This window comes from Hyperoodon ampullatus, assembly GCF_949752795.1.
Source record: "Hyperoodon ampullatus genome assembly, chromosome: 9".
NCBI lineage: Eukaryota > Metazoa > Chordata > Mammalia > Artiodactyla > Ziphiidae > Hyperoodon > Hyperoodon ampullatus.
Genome location: NC_136922.1, coordinates 69,980,642 through 70,003,594, shown reverse-complemented (window position 1 = coordinate 70,003,594; position 22,953 = coordinate 69,980,642).

Here is a 22,953-nt window from a genome sequence, read left to right as displayed (position 1 = left end):
CTTAGTCATAAATACATTTTTCATTCATTACCTTCAGATTCTCCAGGATATTTCTTTCTATTCCAAGCACATTCCTAAATAAAATGCTACTTAGCCAGAATAAGGGTCAAGCACCTCAAATTCTGTAAGTCTCCAGGGTTGAGATTTTAGATAATAATGAGTCTGTGAAGCCTTTTATCATTATTTTCCTTTATAAACTATGTACTGTACAGGTATTACTTTGACCATTATAAATTAAAAAAAATGATAATAAATTCAATGTTATTTTAAAAATAAACAAATTCTGATATTTCAAAATTAAGTGTAAGGATAAGGCTCTTAATGCCTTTAATGCTTGGGATACATGGGTACACTGTTGCAGGTAGAAGATCAATACAATACTACTCTTTTGTCCAGATTTTTCACTAATAACTTGCAATACCTTTCAGCAGCCCCTTGACAAATGATTTGTACATGCTTCTGATACTCTGTTAAGGCTGCTTTTTCAGTCACAGAAAAAAAAAAAGATGAGAGAGAGAAAGAGAAATTTGAAGGAGACACTTAAATCTAGATCTGACCAGTGAATGGAAGATAAAAGTTAACCCTTTTCCATCTTCCTTCTTACATCTAAATTTTTGGTGGGACCCCAACTTACCAAAGAATAGGTTCTGCTAAAAAGAACACTGCATTTATTTCTAGCTTCCCAAATAATACCTCACATACATATCTTCCCAGATCAAATTTTCATTTTAATGTCCCTACAGTATGGGAATAGTGGTTTGGAATTGAAATGCTCTCCTTGCTTCCCCAAGAAACAATTTGGCCAGAATTTAATTGACTCAGTGGGAATTTTTCCATCATTCAGAAAGACCATAAATGAATCGTCTGAGCTGTTTGCTTAGCTGTTTGACGTTGCTTAGGGATAATGAAACTTGACAGTAATGTGCTAAAATCATTTCTCCCTGTGAAGGCTTTTAAATCTTACCCTGTAAACTACATTTGATGATCTTTAAAGACTTTTTCAAAAATTTTGCATTAAATCCTTAATACTTCCTGTGCTTCTTCTCAGACATTTAAAATGTTTTTTCCTTCATTGTAGATTTAAGTAAATATTTCTTAAGAAGCTATGAACAGTTTGATGTGATTCAAGGATAAAGACCATGGCTTTTAAGCTGGTTTTAATACTGGTGGTGGCTTATGACTAAATATTAGCTTGTCTGAATTATCTATTTATCTCAAGATAAAACAGAAAACTTTAAACTCTTTTCTCCATATTTTTTCATTTTCCTTATGCAATCACAACTGTTTAAAATCACTTCAATTTATCCCAGAGTAACATAAATTTATACTCCTCCTAAATGATTCTTTTCAATAAACACCATTTTCCTTCCTTGTTTTTAAATGCAAACATAAAGCAGCCTAACATTTGTCAAAGCTCTTATACCAGACAGGGGACCATAGCAAGTCATCTGGTTTATTCTGCAATTTTAAGGCAGGAACATACTGCTGATTATATTATCAAATGCAGCCAGCTGTAGTTTGAGATAGCCTATTAGTGAGAGAGGTTGATATAACCAATCAACAAATAAACGGGTTAAAAATCTTCTCATTTCATTTGATGTGATTCTGACAAATGAGAGGAACACGACCCTATTAGCATGAAGAACAATAAGGTAGAAAACCACTCACAGGAAAATAAGGGAGGCAAAATTAGATCATGGTCAAATTGCCTCCCTCCTTTAATAGACTTTTCACTCTGAAACCACCTGCCCTGGAATGTCTAAATTCTGCATCAGGCTGATGTAGTTATTGCTGTATTACTTTGACTTTCTCAGATAAGTTTGTCTTCAGATGCTGAATGGCCATCCTATGGATTACAGGAATGTGGAGCAGTGATAAATATCAATAGAAGTTTGTCAAGTGGTTGCCTTTATTCATTAGAGCAATAGCTGGTGTTCTCTTGCTATTTCAGAATCCTTATAAAAGCTTTTATACCTAAAGCTGGCTGTGGAAGGGTATAGATGTGCGACTCTTCAGAGTTATCATATGCAAATCTGGACTGCTTTTTCATTTTCTGGAAAACTGTGTACAAAGCAAAATTGTTACAAAGATATCTTGCTTTTAAGTTGCAATTAGAGAAACAATACATCTTAAGTGAAATAAATATTGAGAAGAGAGCAGCTATGCTTCTGTCTGGATGGATATGACCATCATTAGGAATCTGGACAAAACTTTCAAGTCTAGACAGATCTGAGCAGTTGTAAGCAGAAACAGATAAAGCTTCCAGAATAGAAGGGATACTGGTTATTCTTCTAGAGTCATGCCATGGCTCTGAGGTAGTGTGTATTCAGAGATTTACAGACACTTTAACAGATTCTGATCGTTGGTTGAATGGTCAACAGTTGACCATTATGAGCACCTAAACTATAAAAAAACAACATACTGAACACCACAGATGATATAAGCACAAGTGGGCAAATTAGGGTAGATGAGAATCAAATTTCTGGGATTAGAAATGCCTAAACCTTCAGCATAACAGTATGTACAGGAATACAGGCAAGTTGGTCCAGGGCAATAGTGATCTATAATTCATCATTACTTCTTGTGGGCCAGTAATTCTCTTCTGGCTATTGATTTCTGTCCTGTTGTCAAGATTCAACCAGATTTATCATGCTTGAGCAGCCCTTCTGGCTCAGACTTTTCCTCTTTCCTCAGAGTCCTTTACTTGGCTTGGTTACAGTGAGTCAGTTTGATAAAGCAATATTTCCCAGGCTCACTATAACATAATAGTCATTGGGGCACTTGTTAAATGCAGATTCCCAGGGTCAATGTGTATAAATATTGAATCAATATGACAGAAATTCTGTATTAAGGAAAAAAAAGTGTCCCTTAGTTGACTCCCATGCTCAGACCTATACAGGAAACATTATGATAAATGTTTCATCCTAGATAAAATATGTTTATTCTAAGGAATGAGTATTTTATTATTTTTTTATTTTTTGCTTTATAACAAATTTAATCAGTTATACATATACATATGTTCCCATATCCCCTCCCTTTTGCGTCTCCCTCCCACCCTCCCTATCCCACCCCTCCAGGCGGTCACAAAGCACCGAGCTGATCGGAATGAGTATTTTAAATAATACGTTAACACCCCCCCCACCCCCCCAAAAGTGTCAAGCAGTAGAGATTGTATGAAAGATTCAGTATTCTCTGTTATTCAATAATCATTCTCTATTCTAAGGTCTTTAGTTGTTGGAGATGTGTCTGTGAAAAGGCCACAACACAGTCCTTGGCCTCAAGGAGCTTAAGAGGTATGTTAATGGTTACAAGTGGCTTTATTATTATTTGTAAACTAAGTAAGAAAACATATAGGCAGACACTAGTTTACCTCATACATACTCTATGCAATACTTCTATTGACAATATTATGGTATCTATTCAATTAGATAATGTTGATAAACACACACTTATCAAGATAAGATGGGAGCAAAATTTATCTATCCAAGACCAGAGTGCTAGAATGTGCAGAGTTCCATGGCCATGCTCAGGAAGTTAATCCAAGGCATAGCTGCAGCTGTTAGCATTTCAGAACGGGTTGGATATAGTTGTAATACAAGATGGATATCAAGATTGATAGGTAATACATTTCATAATTGGTAGATTTTTCTTCCTTTTACATTTCTGAGTCAAAGTATTTATTTTGATCTCCCACATTCTTTATTAAGCTCATCATATACCTAACACCCATTCATTAAAAACTCTTTCTATTCATTGGATGAATTATTTCTGGGCCAATTGTAAATTTTGCATATCTACAGCGCCAGATCTTGCTTCACTCCCTACGCCAATATGGTGAAAATCACATGTAGTTAACAGCTTCTACCTGCTTTTTCTGGGAGCATAGAAAAGAAGTCTGAGTCTCTTGAAAAGTCAAGGAGTATTGTGTAGATATACACAAACTAGAAAAAGATTATGTCTTCCTCTCCTTCCTTTATTTTCCTTTATCAGTTTGGTGAAGATTAAAGTTCTCCTTCCCCAAGATTAAGGCAAGGATACTAGAAAAAAAATGTGTATGCTGTTAAGTAGAAAGAAAATTTTTGTTTTCTTTCATGAGAAGATGATAGGCTGAAGTTCTTAGTAGAGGCTCTGGTGATGGGATTAGGCTCAGGAAGGAATCTGTAGTGATTACCCTCTTTTCTTGGAAAGTTGATGACACTGAGGAGATGGCAGAGACATGATGCTGGGTGTTCCATTTAGTTTATTCCCAGAAGCACACCTCAGCCTCATGCACCCACAGTGATAAAGATGCCTATGAATTTTTACTCTGCCTTTAAGAAGGTGGAGTTATTTTTTTCTGGTTTGGTGCTCACTCTATACCAAACACGGAGCAATGTCTGGCAAGTTTGTAATTATATTTTTAATAGTTTAATCTTTTTTTGTTTTAATTCTTTGCAGGCCTTGTTAGTCTAGGAGGACCTGTGGAAAAATCCCAGTTCACGTGTGGCAGCATGACATCTACACAGGTAGCAGTATTTATGCTGTGGGGGGAAAATGCTACAAATCAGGAATTTTTTTTTTTTTTTTTCTGGAGAGCTTGTTGTTAACTATTTACCAGCCTATCACTGTCAGAGCAGAGTGTTCCTCATCTCCTGCACACAACGCGTGGCCATCTCTTCATCCTTATGGATTAGAGGCTCTCTTTGCACAGGCTTGCATTAGCCAGCAGGAGTGGCAGTGGACAACAACTCTGAGCATCGCCATTAACATCCAACTCTAGGTGTGATCTGGTCCTGGCTACAAATGGGGTGCAACCCACACTTCTGTCTGGCCATAGTTTGGGGGCCCCAACTTGATGGTTGCCAAGCCAGGTTCTCAGGACACAAGATGAGACAAAGAGGGCAATAGCTGTTTCTGGGTTAGAAAAGATCGATAACCAATGGGTACCTGAAAGCAAATTCACAAGTCATAATACAACAGCTTACAGGCATCTTCTGCCAATCTGAATTTGGAAAGGAAGGAACAACATGAAATTTTAGCTTCCTCTCTCGACCAGGCACCACAGAGATGTTGGGGAGCTGACTTTGGTGAGGCTTCTCACCTTTTGCTGGCTTTCTGCAGTTTTCTCAGGATGCCATCTGCAGGTTCTGGAACAAGTGGGGATGTTCCAGCAGGTCTCATCCTTGTCACCAGAAACCACAGAGGCAAAAAAATAATTTCCCCTCTACCCTTTGCAGTGAATGCCTGGCTGAGCCCCTTTTACTCTAGGGCATCTCCTAAATGGATAAGCTTATCTAAGATGGTTGGAAGTTCTCCACCATGGCTGTGGTAATTCAAGATTATCTTTGGTAAGGCTAATGTTTTTTCGGCTTAAAATAAAATTTTATTCACCTGAGTCCTCACACTGGACCCAGTCTAGTTTAAGTCAAATCCACTCTCACCCTGGACCCAGTCTAATTTCTAAGTCAGACCCAATCCAGTTTTTTAAGACCAACCTAGTTTGACTCTGGCTGGTTTCAGGACCAGTCTAGAAGAAGAAATGCTCAAATAAAGTCTGCAAGCTCATTATGCTAAAATTGCAGGCCTAGGATCCAAGAAGGACTTACTCACCACCTCCAGAGGCAGCAAAGAAGCAGCCAGCTCAGGGGGTATCTACTATATCTGGCTCTTGGGGGCTGTAAGAAGTCTCCTTCAGGTCCCTCTTCTGACATCAGAACTGTTAAAAGATAAAGTGAAGAATATTAAAAACTTTGAGTTTATTTCAGCAAAAATTGATTCTAATCAGGCAGCATCTAACCTAGCAGATAGAAGCTCCAAGGAGCTCTACAAAATGAAAGACTCTTATAGCCATAAGGGAGCTGGAACAAGCAAGACCTACTAGGTAAAGAAGTGGGTTCTTTAGGGGATGGCAGGGGTCTATCAGGCACCTAACTAATCAGGTGATTCCTGATTGACTGTTTTAAGATTCCATTTCTGGGAGAGCTGAAACTGTAATCAAGTCTTCATTTGGTGACATAGGGCTTAGCAAAAGTGACTCTATTTTGCGTCTATTCTCTTGTTTTTAACACCCACTAGTATTATTTCCATGGCTATAAGAAGCTAAATAGTATTAGCAAATATTTGCTAAGACTAGTGGCCAAGTACCCCAAATTAATTAGCTTCCAACCTTTGAGCAATTATAAAATTCAATCTAAAATTAAATTATATTTTTATTATTCTTAATGGTTTCATGGATAGAACCATTTTGCACAGTTTTGGTACTTTTATAAGTGTTTTCTTCCATTTCTGTAAAATGGACTATTACCTTTTTTTGACTATAAAATTGCAGGCTTCCATCCTAGGGTACTGCCCAGTTTTGTGTTAATGTATTTTCACAGGTAGCTGCACACGCTTGCTTTTTGCATGTTGTAAATAATTAAAAGTTTCTTTAAGCTCTGTGTAAATCTTCTTAGGTAGATTTAAATCATATTTTAGAGACAATACCACCATAATGGTGTCCTGCAGGGTAGGGTAAAATATCACAGGAAAGTGTTTCAAAAAGATTCTTAATGCTAATTACAAGCCTTTCCCTCTTACCAAAAAGTCAAAAGACTGCTGATGTTTGTAACTTTGCAGAAAATTTACCTCAAATGTTGGCTGATACTGTAGAGAGGCATATAGGTAATTGGTTAAAATCAAGTTTACATCTTCTAAAAATTTTGCTTTTGTCCTGTGTTTTTGAATATGAGTCATTGGTGGTGAAAAGAATTGTGTGTCCTGCTGAATGCTTGTTTGGCTCCTAGGACACCTCCAAGTTTGTGGAGAAGGACAATGTTTGAAATCTTATCTATCAGAACTCCTTCCTAGAGATGCAGCTTTGTAGTTTTAAGGAGAAAATTTAAATTCACATCAATTGATTTTTCACCTATTTTTTATCCAGTACGATGTTAAATTTCTTTTTCTTTATTGTTATTTTCTAATGTTTTAAACCATTTTACTTGTTATTCACTACCTTCTCTTGAAGAAAAAAAAATAATAAAATGAACACACTGGGTTATTCCAAGGTACTTTCTTTACCATGCCTTTTCTCACCTTCAGCCATGTACCCTGGGGATTGTTGGTGACAAATGAAAAGGAGGAACAAATATTTTATAAAAATCTTGTCCTAATAGTCTTTGAAAATGTTAGTGGTCAAAATCCAAAAATATGCAAGACTTAAGAAAATAGGCACATGCTACTTTTGTATGTGTGGATATGTTGTTTAGCAACTCTGGTCTGGATTAGTTATTTTTATATTTTTCATTGGTTTACTGTTTATTTTTATTTCCTTAAAATTAGAAAGCCATCAATAGGTCCTCAATACTGAGTCCCATGTACATGAGACTATGGAGTCTCTTCAACTTTTTTTTTTCCCCTTTTATACTTTGGACATTCCACCCTTTCCTTCTTTGTTGTTTTATTCTCTTCCCAGCTCCTGATGTATGCCTGACCCAGGTTCTATTATTGGTCTCCTTTATGTATGGTCCTGCATTCTCTGTCTCATAGGAATTTCATCCATTTCTACATCTACTACCTATTGCTTCTGTGCATATCATTACCATAACTCTAAGACTGGTCTAGACCTTGTTTCTAAATCTCAAACCAGCATGCTCAACCCTTCTGTTTGTTTGGAAAGCTTCTTAATATCAAGATATCAAAAACTGAACTTGTTGTTTTCACTTCACATATTTCCTCTTCCCCTTGCCACTAACATTCTTTCAGTAAGCCAGGCTCAAAACCTGGGGATCAGATTTGTTTCCACACTCTCCTTTGCTTTCTACATTCAAACCAGTTCCAAAGGTCATATACATTTGATCTATGCATCTTTCGTTCTTTTTTTTCTAATTATGTCATCATCCTGGTTGATCTGTCTTGCCTCTACTGGATTCTTTGTGTTCTTTCTCTCTGCTCTATAATCCCATGCTATATATTATAATCAGTTCATGTCTTAAGTTTCAGATTCAATCATCTTGTTCTGATAAAATTCCTCCAATGATGTCTCAATTTCTGTATTATGTATAAATTTCCCCTTTTGTCACTCTGGTCCAGGTTATAATTTCCTTTTGGCTTAATATTTTACTGCACATATTGCTTTGATGGTCTTTCCATCAGACTATTTCCTTTGAAACCATTCTGCATTTTTTCTCCTCATTTCCTTACATTTTCCCATTGAGCCCAAACCTCCAACTTCACTACATATAGTTCTTGTTAAAGCCCTATCCTATACACAGCTTCTCTTAAAACCCAGCTCCTCTCAAAACTCAGCTCCTCTCAAACCTTTTCTGATGCTTTCAATACTGACCTTGCCTAAGGTCATGACATTTTATATATGTATATATATATATATATATATATGTATGTGTGTGTGTATATATATTTAAATATATATATTTAAACTAAGTAGGATTTTTTAATATCAAACTTGTTTTATCCATTGCCTGTTTGAAAACTATCTGAGGGTTCCTTTGTCATCTTTCAAGTACTAAGCACCTTGCATAGAGGTAGGACCAGATATTATTGATTTTTCTAGAACTCTTATGACATAATTCCTACATGACTGGCAGCAGGGGAATGGAAGAAGAGAATAGACTATAAAGTCGCTGCAGGTCTATTATCATTTTATTCCTCTTTCCTTCTCCTGCTTTCCTCTTAAATCTGTGGCCATGAAGCATGACAGACCTGATAGATTTTTGAAGGGAAAGACAAAAAAATGACATCAAGTATGTATAGAGCATTGATAATTTATAAGCTGCCATAGATAAGCTTTTCCCACAATTGAAAGTGGAGCGAGTCTCTCTGAGTTTTCGCCTGTCCAGAGGAACAACTGGGAGGTTGACAAACAACAATTCCCTCAGGACACTGGTTACCTGGCTCTGTAATTTTGTTTCTTTCTCTCTGAAATGAATGTAGGTAATTTTCTTGCCCAGAAAATGTGTGTACTGGGAAGAATATTCCTTTAAGTATCCTGATAAAAACAAGCAAAAACCACAGGGCAGTGCTGCTTCTGCCCTCATCCTCTAGTTATTGTGTAACACAGGAAAAGGCTCTAAGATCTCAGGGTGCAGGGAGTGACATAAAGGAGAAGGAAAAGTATCCCAGAAAGGGACAATGCGGCGCTGTGCTCCCCTCTCTGTAATGTTTGTAACTACTTAGGTCATGTTTAAAGATCAAAGACTCAAAACACACAGACGGGAGACTTGTAGAGGTCTCTTGTTATTTCACCTTGAGTGAGCCAGTTCTATGCACACAAACCTAAAATGGTCTTCAGTATCTGGAAATGTGGTGGTAATTCTGGTCTCCTTATTGCTAACAATTCCCTAGCTTTGCTACAAGAATTCAGAGATTCTTTACCTTTGTATTCCAATTATGCAACCCAGAAGTTTCCATATCTACCAGCAACAGTTCTTATAGCCCAGCCGCTAATTAGAAAATTTGTCTTCTTGCTGGTGCTAATAGGAACCAAAAATAGTAGTGTTTTAATATGTAGCAATAAATGCTCTTTTCTTGTTTAAATCACTGTGCTCGTTATTTTCATACAACCAGATATTACCTTCTGAATATTGGTGTCAGCACAAGAGTTCAGGCACGTGAGAAAGTTCCAAATGCTAAGAGGCTCATTTTGTGGCTGTTAAGATTGTGGTGATTTTAATGATTCTATAAAAAGGACAAGCAGTCTGATCATTGTGGTTGCATGGGTTCTACATCTATTTCCACTCTAAGTGCTAGTATTCTTCTGCTTATATTCATTAAGCTTCCTAGAGTAGAAGCTTTTCAGTAAAGTTTCCAGCAAAAGTTATTACATGGAAAACATTGGGTTTTTCTACAAGTTATGACTTACCATTCCCAATGACTACTTATTAGCAGGTATATTCATCAGCTGGAATAGTTTTTACTACTGAGTTTGAGTCTGTCTTAGACTTATTCCATAAAGCATATATGAGTATATTTCTTCTAAGAAGCTCCTTGGTTTGACCAAGTACTAGTGAAAAAGATAATGTGTATATCAAGTGTCTCACTAGCCCAGATTCAAGTCATGGGTAGCTCTTGTGCCCAGAGCTAATGTACGACTCTTGCATTATCATCATGATTCTTGATTTGTGTTACAGCAGTTGGTTTGGGTGATAATTTGGTTAAAATGACAAATTGGTCAGTTTAAAATATTTTAAATCCCTGATATTTCATACGTAGTTGGGATTGGTAAGGGGGTGGTTTGGCAAAATGCACCTTTCAAATTTTGTGTGTTTTTAAGAATTTATGGTATATTTGACTTTTTCTTGTCTAATTCTATTTTATTTTCTGCCATGGACCACAGTTTTGTATTTTATGCAGAAAATCATAGGAAACAAATCAAACAGCTTTTAGCCAAATTATCTAATCACATTGCTGTTATACTTTTTCCTAATTTTTAATTCCTATAATGTTAGGTGCAGGGGTCTAATGTCTAAGGCATTAGAAAAAGAAGGAACAAAAGAATATAATCTAGAATATGAAGGCTTTTATTTCTCACAGGGACATGGACCTTTTAAGTAATAGAACCTTTATAAGTAAAAGAAATCTGAAGTGTTGTATAGCATTAGAATGTTGTTATAAGGACATGTGGGAAAATTATTATCTTTTCTGAAAACACATGGGGTATTAGTTTTCAAATTTATTATGCAAATGACCTATATATTGCAGTATGTCATTGCTTTGGAAGGCCTTTACTGCTGTAATTTTAGAATTAAAAACAAAAACAAAAACACCTTATCAGAAATGGAACTATGTAAAACTTTCAGCTTTACTTTATGTAGGGCTATGACTACTATGCAAAATAAGATGTTAGGTGTATTTTATTTTATTTTTCCTTTCAGTTTTATTGAGGTATAATTGACATACCGCACGGTGTAAGTTTAAGGTGTACCAGCATAATGATTTGACTTACGTACATCATGTAATGATTTTCACAATAAGTTTAATGAACATCCACTGTCTCATATGGATACAACATAAAAGAAAAAGAAAAAAAATATTTTTTTCTTTGTGATGAGAACTCAGGATTTACTCTCTTAGCAACTTTCATATATAACATACAGCAGTGTTCATTATATACTTATCATGTTGTACATTACATCCTTAGTACTTTTTTATCTTATAACTGGAGTTTGTACCTTTTGTACTAGGTGTATTTTAATTCCTTGCCTCTTGAATGTAAACTTTGTAGGAAAAGGATATTGTTAGTTTGTTCTACTAGTAACATACTTATATCAACAGAATAGCAAATGTTCTCTCTAGATAAACATGTGGACAGAAAGCAAAAGTTAAAAACATATTAACCAAAGTTCTGTTATCAGCTTTCAATGTTATACAACTACTAGGTCAATCAATAGCTATAGATCTTTGAGATGGAACTTGCTCATTCATAGAATGTTTTTCACTTCATGTATTCCAGAATAGCATAAATTTTATTTCCTTACTGTCTATTTCTTTGTATTAGAACTTTTAAAATGTTAAATAAATGGAATAGTGCATGAATGAACTAAAATTTGCTACCTTCATAAACAAAATGAGTAGGAAGTTAAAATTTTTAGACCATATTACTTTAAAAAGGTGATGTGAATAACTCTCTAATAACCTTTCCTTTTTCTAGGATTCTTAAAGAATTTATTTTTTCAGGATTGAACATAGGTCTGCCTACTCCCACAGGCAAAATAATTTTCCATTAGGAAATAGGAGGTTTTAGAGTTTGGATCAGCTTCTTCCTAGCCAGACAACACTGAGCTATAAAAAAGCTGTGGGTTTGAGGCTTATTTCTGGCATTCATTCTGATCCTCAGTTTCCTCATCCCCAACACTGAGATTCATGTCTTAGGTCATGTTAGAGAGGAAACAGACACTAAACTGGGGGAGGTATATTGGACAGGGAGAGGTGCTTTCAGGAATGGCATCTGTGAATAAGTGAGGGAAGCAGGGGAAGTTGAACTTCTACACATTTGAAATAAAGGCCTCTGCCAAGCCTGTGGTGGGCTCTAAAATAGAATATCCCTTGAATTAAGGTGTCTTGAATTGAGGTAAGTGATTCAGGCCTCTGTAACGTTTCATCAACAAATCATTGGGTGCAGGTTACCCTGAGAAAAAGGTATGTAATTTTGAGGGAGATAGCTCTCTTTGGCCAAAGGAAATTCCTAGGAAGTAGCTTAAAAGCCAACACTTTTGGCAGCTGGCAAATGAATGCCTTGTTCCTGAGAGGCGGGACTGGGTGGCATGCTACAGTGCGCACTACAGTTGTCTTAAAAAAACAGACCTGTGCGTATGCCTAGCATATGCTTTCTACATTGCAGTATTAGGATTCATATAATTACGAGGATTATATAATTTTTCTGAGGCACCTATGGAACTACATACACATTATTTAACAATTATTAAATGCTATAAAATATAAAATGAGTGGTTCATTTTGAGGCCAATCTCTAGCAAGTTGTTTCCCTGCACACACTGAAAAAGAGCTGATTGATCATTTCAATCATTATTATAATCCCTTGCATCACACAGAGTCTATTCATTTCTGCTGGTGTTCCTAACATGGAATATACTACATGGAGGTTTAATTCAAAAGCCAAATACAGACATGCATGGTGGCTCAAAGTAACTGTTTAGGAGAGACTTCCTAAAGCATTAAATTTTTTCATTGGCCAGTTAACTGGCTTTGAATTATTTTTAATGGATAAAACATTTTAGCAGTGTTCTCTAGAGACTGTTCTGATTTCAAATGGAGCATTTCCAATTAATCTAAGAAAGACATTACATAAACACAAGTTAACAGTCTCATGGCAATAGATAACACAATATTGCTGTAAATTATTATAGCTTTATTCACTAGGCAATTCAAAGAGTTATTCTAGACATAATCAAACCCATCCTTGCGTCTCCACAGACTCTTTGGGTGCAGGTATTACTGCCCATAATCAACCCTTAGGGGAGATGTTTAGGATGAACTACCTAATTTGCCTTTTCTAAGCCGTGAATTACTAAAATCCATTGACTACTTGTTGGAATTATTTGTCAGTTCTATGGTTATGTGTGTGTGAAGAGTGGCAGTGTAGTAAAAATGACTTTTGGAGAAATACATTATAACACCCCAAGAGGAATAAGTATATTTCATGTACCATTTGACATTGGGTATTTCCTACCCTTATAACTCCTTCCATATATGCCAGATTCATGAGTATAAAAGTCTGACACTCCTGGTTCAGTAACTTCTTAATAACATTTGAATGGATTTCTGTTATAAGAGAAGTTTATCTTAAAGAAGGGCTTTGTTTAACTGAGTAATCTAAGTATATAGCGTCAAGATACTATTAAATGTTTCAACATAGGGCACAATACCTTTCATTTTGTATGTACACTATTAAATACTTTTTGAAATTAATATCTACATATGTGTAAAGGTAGAATAGAATGGAATGGAAATGGCAAGACATAGAATAGCCATAGCCTGTGCACGCTGAGTTTCTTTTGCTATTTCATGAAATGTCATTTGCAAACATGGTTGCTAGTATAATTGGGATTATAAGTATCTAAATTGTGTCATTAATGAGTGCTTGTGGGGCTTTTCTACTCCAAGTGACACCCACGTAATTTTACTTTGCACAAAGTAAGATAATGTACACCAAGTACAGAGTCAGCCACAAAAACTACTGTAGGGATAGGTGGACCAATGGATAGCAATGAGAGATTGATCAGACAGCAATCAGATGCTGAAATACATTTGTCAATGCTAGTAAGCATCACATAGCAGCAGGTCATCAAAGACCAGTTTGAATATACTTCATATTTTCTCCTCATTAGCTGAGGTTTTTGAGCTATGGACAACACAATGCCTCTTAGGTTATTTTTTTCCAGAAAATCTGACTCTGAATATAAGTAGTGCTTTGGTTTATGAGGATTATAGAACAGTTTCTTTCTTATAAGGGTTACCCATACTTTTGAGATGATGGGGCTCTGACATCTAGGAGTGAGGAAGTGGTAGCTTATATCCTGAAGCAGCTGTTATGTTCACACAGTGTTAAGAACAATGGAAAACCCAACTGTTAAGATGATTATCCAGGAATGTTAAGAAAGAAGTTCAGATGTATGATGTTCTAAAAGGAAAGCTTTTGTGCTTGAGGAAAATTATTTACATTACTTTCACCTGCTACAAAATAAATGGAATATGAGTTTCTAAATTCCCCTTCTCATAGAGGAAATAAGCATCAAATATTATACCAAAAGAATAAGTTCAGGGATAGGCTAGTGTAAACTAGTCAATAGTTCATTCATATAGCTTTCATTGAGAATCAATTCTATACTAAACTCTGCTATTCATATCCTAAAATCGTGGTCACTTTTAGTGTATATTACGTGACCACATAATGTTAAAACAACACCATGAAAATCACAAAATTTGGGTCATATAAAATTTTTTCTGCCAATCAAGACAATCACAAAGTAAAACTTTTGTATCATAATTCAGAATTCTGAATACTGAAATGGGGATTCTGATACTTTTGAGCCCAAATATTGCCCAGTCCTTTTCCAAATGTGGCTCTGTTATAGGTGGTATGAAGTAAGAAAAATAAGAGATGCTTTATTTCTGGGAGCATATGATCTACAACTTGATTGAACTGAATGTGACTGAAAAAGTTCAATTTCTATTTGCTAATAACAAACAAACAAAAAAGAAATACTGAACTCAAAAAACTATTTTTAAACCATGGCAAATCAGATAGATTAAATGTTGAGTGATAACTAATTTGCGTCTCATCCAGCTGTATCCTACGATAGGTGGAATTATATTCAGGCGAACACTGATTTATTAAGAACCACAAGGGTTACAAGGATCTGTAAGACACAGTGAGTTCTCTGTCAAGCAACCTACTTTCTCATAGCAAGATACAACAAGAATATAAATAACTGTCATGTGTGGTAGATTTTGATAAATTCAACAGGAGAAATATAGATGAAAGACTATAGGTATTTAAAGGAAATAAATACCACCAAGAACTGAGTGACTCCAAATTTGGAATAGTTAATAGAGGGCACGAATAGAAGGAAAAACACACAGAAGTGAGGGGCTGGAGGAGGGTGAAGTAATTGGGGGGAGGAAGGGTGGAAAAACACAGTGCAGTTGGTATTCACAAGAAAGGAACCATAGGAATCTATTCTGATGTGCATCTTTTTGGGAAGGAAGATTGTGAAATCAGAGTTAGGAAGCTAGGATTTTGGAACCAGCTCCCTTGAAACCTGTGTGACCTTAGGCAAGTTACTTGAGAAAACTGGTTAATGAGCCTAATATGAAGAAAAGAATGATTGGACCTGCCCAGTAATCTATAAGGTCCTTTTAGCTTGGAAGTGGTTTGATTCTCTGGGTACTGGCACACAAAATTGTAAGGAATACCGTATATATGCTCACATAGTTAGGAACATGGGCTTATCAAGCAGGTGAAATATGAAGGATTTTTGACTGTACTTTATGACATTAAATGGAGACATCCTTATAGCATGTTACAACTGTGAAAGTTGTATAGACATGGAATCAGGAAATACATGGTGTAGCAGGTTTGAAAGGCTTTTTCTGCTGGAAAAAATAAGTCACTACAAGACTGAGTGGGGTCATAGAACATGTGATCAAGACTTAATGTGACGACAAGGGGGAATGAAATCACTATGGACTGAGGTGTTCTGGGTAACGGATGTAATTAGATAGTGCTTGAGTGGGAAGATTTTGCTACTAAAGACTGGAAAACAAATGCAAAGGAGGAAGTGAGGATAGAGTTAGGAGGGTGTATGATGCTTGTGAGCGGAGAGAAAATGTATCACCCTCTAGAAGATCAACTGGCAGACCCTTCTGTACAAACACTTCAGTATGGTATGGGGAAGGTGAAAAGAGTTAATGCACTGTTTTTGAGTATGAGTAAGCCAAGGAAAGTTGATTTACAGAGAGTGAGAGACGACTGGGTAGGGAAAGTAGCACTCAATATTACTTAGTAATTAAATTTCTTACGACCAAACAAATGTGGTCACAGTGTTATATAATTTTAAATCTTAAGTTTTCATCATCTATTTTTATTAACCTACTTTATGGCATATTTTTTTATTTCCAGTTTTATTTCAGTTTTTTCTTGTTTTCTTATTCTTATTGGTAAGTGATTTGGAAACTGCACAATATAAAAAGTACTCACTTGAGTTAGCACATTCTTGACTTGGTGAGACCAAGAGTGGTAAATAGTGAATTAAATTTTTAAAGATTTTCTTCATTACTAATCTTACAGATGTCCCAACAAGTGAGAGGTCTAGATAAATGTAAAATTAATGTGCAGCACAACACTTTAAAGCTTTGGTTTGTACATAAATAAGAAAAGCTATTCATGCTTGTGAATTAATTGGGGAAATCAGGATTTTATCATTTAGATGTTTTCAAAAAACGATAGGAAGCTTTACGCAGGAAAATCCATCCGTATTTCAACAATATTATGCTTAAGTTATATCCCATTTTAGGAACAAAATAAAATGACCTCAGGCAACCTTTTAACCCAAGATTGCTGATCTGCTAGTTAGATTATAAGCTCCTAAAAATCATCGGTCACAGTTTATAAACACATATGAATCTAGTACTTGCACACAGGAGTTCATCAATGTATATTTATGGAATTGAACCAAATACATATGTGTGTGTGCCATATATATCTCCACACACATTTTTTCATATCACTGTGAAAAAACATTTTGTCTTTTATGTGAAATTCCTTTGAATTCACAGCAAATTATAATTAACCTAAGACATAGGCTTCCAGAACTCCTCAAACTTCAGTTCTGTCTGACAGAGCTGCAGGGGAAGTGTGAGCCACTGGCCCAGAAATCTAGATAGAACTAGCCAAAAAGCCCGCTAACACTGCTGGAAACCACTATTATACAAATTGGCCTGGGGTGTGTGTCTTTGATTGCAGCAGGTTCTGGATATGAAAGATGGGCCCTGGAGGTGCAGAAACACCAATAGACCTTGGGAGAATGAAAATGGGCTGGTACACTATTTGGAAAAGCCAGAAGAGGACCTGGTTTGAGACAGCTGGGAAAAACACTGTACTAATTACAGTGTTAGAACAAAAAGAATAACAATCTTCAATTTTACTTTTAAGGGATTATTTTCTGTAAAGGTTTACTCTCAATCAAAAGATAATCTGACCTGGGTTCTATTCCTCACATCACATGAGGGGTATTCACTTTTGAGTCATGTAATATTGTCTCTTTCCTTTTCTATAGAATAAGAAATATTTCAGTGGTAATATTTAGTTTGCATTCACAGAATTATTAAATTAGAAATAAAAGCTATGATGTGCCAGGACAATGTACAGTTCTAACATGTTTAGATACCATTTCCAGTTTTTTAGGCAAAAATAGGTATGTAGTGGATATAAGATAATACATAATAATACATTGTTCATTGTTCATTGTTCTCTCAGATATATGATATATAATTTCTATTATATATAATTGTATAAATATATAAAATATAGTATGTTGGTATGTGGTAGATATGAATGACTTTTAGTACTTCTTTATCTCATCGTAAGGAAAAAACATTTTATCCTTTTTTCTCTTTTTTTTGTGTGTTTATATGAGATGATTATATTAACTAAACTCATTGTGGTAATCATTTCCCAATATATATAAGTTAAATCATTATGCTGTGTACCTTACACTTCTACAGTGCTGATGTCAGTAAAACTGAACAAAAGGGAAGTTGTATGAAAATTTTAAATACATCCAGACCTGACAGCATTTAATATTTTAGTTTTTGCCACTACAGAAGATGAAAATTTCTTGAGTACAGAAAAGTAATCAATATTATATTGAAAGTATGCTATTGGGATTTCTTATGTTCCAGGATGAGAAGCAGGCCCAGAAGGTAGCAGGAAAGAGCTAAAAAATTGCCCAAGTTCGTTGCATATCTCTAGCCACATGGCACCCTGTTTTCTCAGTCTCATGTTCTGGTCTCTCTCCCCCAGAGGCTCCTGTTTCTTCTGTCCCTTCAGTTTCTTCACCTCTGTGAACCTCTAAGAATAAATATTTTTCCTGGGTTGACTTCCAAGTCAGTTTTTGGTTGTGTTTTGTTTTTACTGGGTAAATTTCCAAGCACAGATTCATTTTTTTTTTTTTAGACTAGGAATCTTCCTTGCATGCACGTTCGCCATTTGAGACCAGTCACGTGGCCAAGGAGAACCACACCAGCCACTGCTTCCCCTACTTCATCCAGAAGCCCCATTCAAAGTCGGTTGGGTTCTTCTTTAATCCTCCAAATAAAGTTTCAGTCTCCAGGTCAAATTCTTGGTCCAGTTCCTCTTCATGTTCTCTGGAGACTTTGTAAAGTTGTTAGAAAGAAAAGAAGTGGAAGCCTAGGGGGTAAAGAGACAGTTCCCATCGGGACAGCATTGCTCCCTGTGACAAAAGGTCCCAAGGCCAACAATGAGAGTTTCCTTGGGCTGGGTTCCTGCAATGAGCAGTGTGCAGATCTCTCCCACCCGTTTGTTAATTGCAGGTCTGGGGCTGCCAGCAAGTTTGGGAGTGGAAGAGACTTTCAGCACTTCTGAAATAACTCTGACAAAACATGCCACAGAAGATTTCAGCTAGGATAACCATGTAATATATAATCTCTGTATTGCATTCCTAGCCTGTCTTGTTTCTATTGCAAAATAAAAATTAGAACTCTCCTGATAGCAGCAATCTAAATCCAAGCAATTCTGCAGCTGACAGGAGTTAGGGAATGTTTAAGCTTTCCAGTTTATTGATAAACAAACTGTTGCAGTTCATTGATAAATAGTGGCTAATTTATATAGATTTGTTCCTGTGAACGTCTGCCTCATATTTTCAATTCAGGGATTTAAAAACTAATGTCTTTAAAAATATAACTTCTACAATTTGAATGGAAGTGTGGCAAATTGAAAACCATTTGACACCATTTTGTAATTTAGCTCTGAAAACAGTTGATTTTTCCAGTGTATGCATTACTTTTGTTTTCATCCTTAAGTTTGGTTTGCTTTATTTTGGCTAAAGAAGCAACATCACATTCACCACACCAGGCAGGTTAGACAAGATCCAAGTGCTGAAACTTCCTGGGTAGATTGTTGTGAAGGCTTCTTTGACTCGGCAGCCTAGGAATCTGGCAGCTTGGGAATCTGGCAGCTAGACCCCCACTCTGGTTGGGCTCTCTGGGCATCTTCCAAATACACCATGAGCCTGGCACACTTGCCCTGGAAGGATGAAGTCACTGGCAGTCCACTGTGCCAGTACACATCTGTCTTCGGCCAAGGGCTGTTCCACCGCCAGGCTGTCTTTCTGCTCGCTCTCTAGGTAGTAAGTAGGGAGAGATAGTCCTGTGTCTTCTCTATGAATCTTCTGAATCTTCTTCATGTATAATTCATGGTCAGTGTAATTTCATGCCTTTAAGTGTTATTTTTTCCAGTAAATAACAACAACAACAATAATGATAATGTTCAATATCATGCAGCATCAATTTTTTTTTGTTAAATGTAGATATTCTATTATTAATACTAAGCATTTGACAAATTCAGAGTTTATACTCTAAATTCTGGATTTTCTAGCCAAGATCAAGTAGAGAGCATTAAAAATAGGCAACAAAATTTCAAGAGAGATTTAGTCTACCTCTCTGCCTGTTCCTTCTTTTTCATCCCCTCAAACCAAATTTAGTGTTTGATTTTTTTTCCAATTTTTACAAGTAGTGAATGCCACAACATTCTTGTTGTGAAAGAATAAAAAGCATAGAGACATATTAAGTAAATTCTAAAGTTCTCTCCACTTAAAATGCTCACCTTTCCTCCTTCAGTCTAATCTCACTTTCTTCCCCAGAAGAGGTGACTATTGTCCATAGTTAGGTATCCAATGGTGCCACTGAACGTTTTTGGAAGATGGAAATGTTCTACATCTGTGCTACACAATATTTGAAGCATGGCTAGTAAGATTAAGGAACTGAATTCTTAATTTTACTTAATTTCAATTTACATTTTTATAGCACATGTGACTAGGAGCTCCCATATTAGATAGCACTGGTTTTTCATCTGTCCCCAGGGCTACTGCAATAGACTCATCAGTGTCCCTGTACTTAGGCTCATATTCTTCTTTGCCAGCATGAGCCTTATACAAATTTGTTCATATTTCCCTGCTACTATGAATCCTTCAATGAGTCCCCTTTCACCATGATATCATTCTAAACCTATCTGCATGATACATAAGGCTCATTATGATCTGGCCTTTGCATACCTTCATCTCTTACCAATCTTTAAGTTCAAAGAAAATGTCATGTTTTCTCTTGCCTCAGTGTCTTTTCACATGCTGCTCCCTCATCTGTCTAACAAATTTCATCGTCTCAGGTAACCCCCATCCCCCCAACCTTTTTTGCCCCATACATTTCCCCAGCAGCTGTAGACGATTTTCATCTCTGTATCCTCCAAGCCACAACACAGAAAACCAGTAGGTGCTGCATAAATGCCAATTCCTTTCTCCCACTCTCTCTGCTAGCACCCAGGATGGTTATTATGCTCTCATGTAAAACTTTGTTATAGTATAATTGAAGGAGTAAAAAAAAAATCCAGCAGGAAGTAATTTTACTACAGTGTAAATTTCACATTGGGGAGTGGGCAAAGATTAATCTTTTGTTCACAAATACTCTAATCTCTTAAAACAATGCATGGCACAGATTAGGAGCACAATAAATATGTGTAGAATGAAAAATTATCAAATTATATTTTCACATTTTTTCATGGTTATCCATTTTGACCCTTCTCAAGTATAATAGCTAAATTCTGGCAAACAACTGCCAGGTTAAAATAATTTTTGTGAATTTACAAAATATATAATTGAAAACAGCCATGAATCCCCAAATCTTCCCACTCTTTTGTGGTTGCTGCTTTCTTCAGGCAAAGAAAGTGACTGCTTTAGGAGAAAAACACATAAATAAACAAAATGCCCAAATATCGTCTCACTGAGACAGAATCCCAAGCAATACTTGTCTAAATCACCTGTCCTCCACACCCTGACTTCTTTCCTGCTGAAGCCCAGCACAACACATTCTGTCATTTTTTACTACTCTTCCATTTTAATATAATCAGCAGATGTAATTAAAGCTCATTTTTTACCCATTAGTAAGTACTCAAATACTTTGTTTACCATTAAACCCAATGGCTTCCAATGCATAAGTTCACTGCTATGTGAGCTGATTGGACCCTTAACCAGTAGGCCCCATTAATATTAATTTGTGGTGAACTTTTACTTAATCTAAAAATCTGTTTCCTATCTACAGGATTATGTTCATATCCAAACCAATTTATATTAATTTTCGAAGTCAGGGGACATCATGTCAAAATTGTTAATGAATCCTTAATATAAAACATCTATTGTATTCTGCTCATAGTCACACTCTTCAACTGAGTAAAGCTATTAGTAAAAGAAAATCTATTAAATGTAACTTTGTCACATTACTGGCTTATTACTCTTGATTTCATTACCCACTCTCCAGATACTTGGATATATTATCTCAATATTTTTTGTGCTATCTTGATTGAATGACCATTTATATGAACAGGCATTTTATCTCTTAAAGGGAGATATGGATTTTATAAATGACTCAGTATTTTGGTCAGCCATGTTCTTTAAGATACAAAGCAAATAGTTGTGCTAACACGGATATTACTTATTCAAAGTTTTATACCAATTTAGTCATTAGTATCTAGTGTTTTAGTTTTTGAAATACTTTCCACTTGTCCATTTGTATTTTCCTTTCCTATTGGACATAGTTCAAAAACAACATACTGAGAGATATTTAAAGAACACCAGTTGAACATTTTTCAGTGTTATATTATTTGTTTAGGATATTGTTTTTATTGAAACTGTTTATAACCTGAAAACATAAAATGCCTTCATACACTATTTGTTTTTACCCCCTGAAAATTTCTCATTCTAGTATGTGAAGAAAGCATGTTCTTTTTTATTCACTACACATATCCACTACAGATTTTTCTTTAGAGATTCACTCAGATTGGACTTTCATAAGCCCATCTCACAGCTTCCTTATTTTGTTTATGCTTGTCATTTCAAATATAAACTACAGACATTTTAATTATAACATCATAATATAGTCTCATTCATTAGTGAAGATTAACATCCTTTCTCAATACTCAATGCCCATTATTTTTTAATTATCTCAAATGTGGCTTGTACCCAGAGTTTCTCATTAGGAAAATTCAGATTTTTCTTTTATCATTGCTTTGCAGTTCATTCAGAGCCCACTAGTGATGAATATACGACTGCTTTTAGTTTCTTTTTTGTTTTAAATTAATTAATTAATTAACTTATTTATTTATTTTTGGTTGTGTTGGGTCTTCGTAGCTGCACACGGGCTTTCTCTAGTTGCAGTGAGCAGAGGCTACTCTTCGTTGTGGTGCGCAGTCTCCTCCTTGTGGTGGCTTCTCTTGTTGCGGAGCACGGGCTCTAGGCACGCGGGCTTCAGGAATTGTGGCTCACGGGCTCTGGAGCGCAGGCTCAGTAGTTGTGGTGCACGGGCTTAGTTGCTCCGCGGCATGTGGGATCTTCCCGGACCAGGGCTCTAACCCGTGTCCCCTGTATTGGCAGGTGGATTCTTAACCACTGCGCCACCAGGGCAGTCCCTGCTTTTAGTTTCTAAGAGCTATTCTGAAGGTTGAGATTGGGTAGGAATCATATTATTTTATAACCACATGTTATTTGTGGGACATCCTGGTAATTTGAATTGAAATCCTTTGAGGTATTAGGGGAAATTTCTCCTACTCCTATATTTCCTCAGGTGGACTTAGTATCAACCAAAAGAAAAATTCTTATTAAAGTATAAAATTAGAGGAATCTGGCTATTCCATTTGATTCCAAGAGAATATAATAGGCAAACATGTAGATTTGC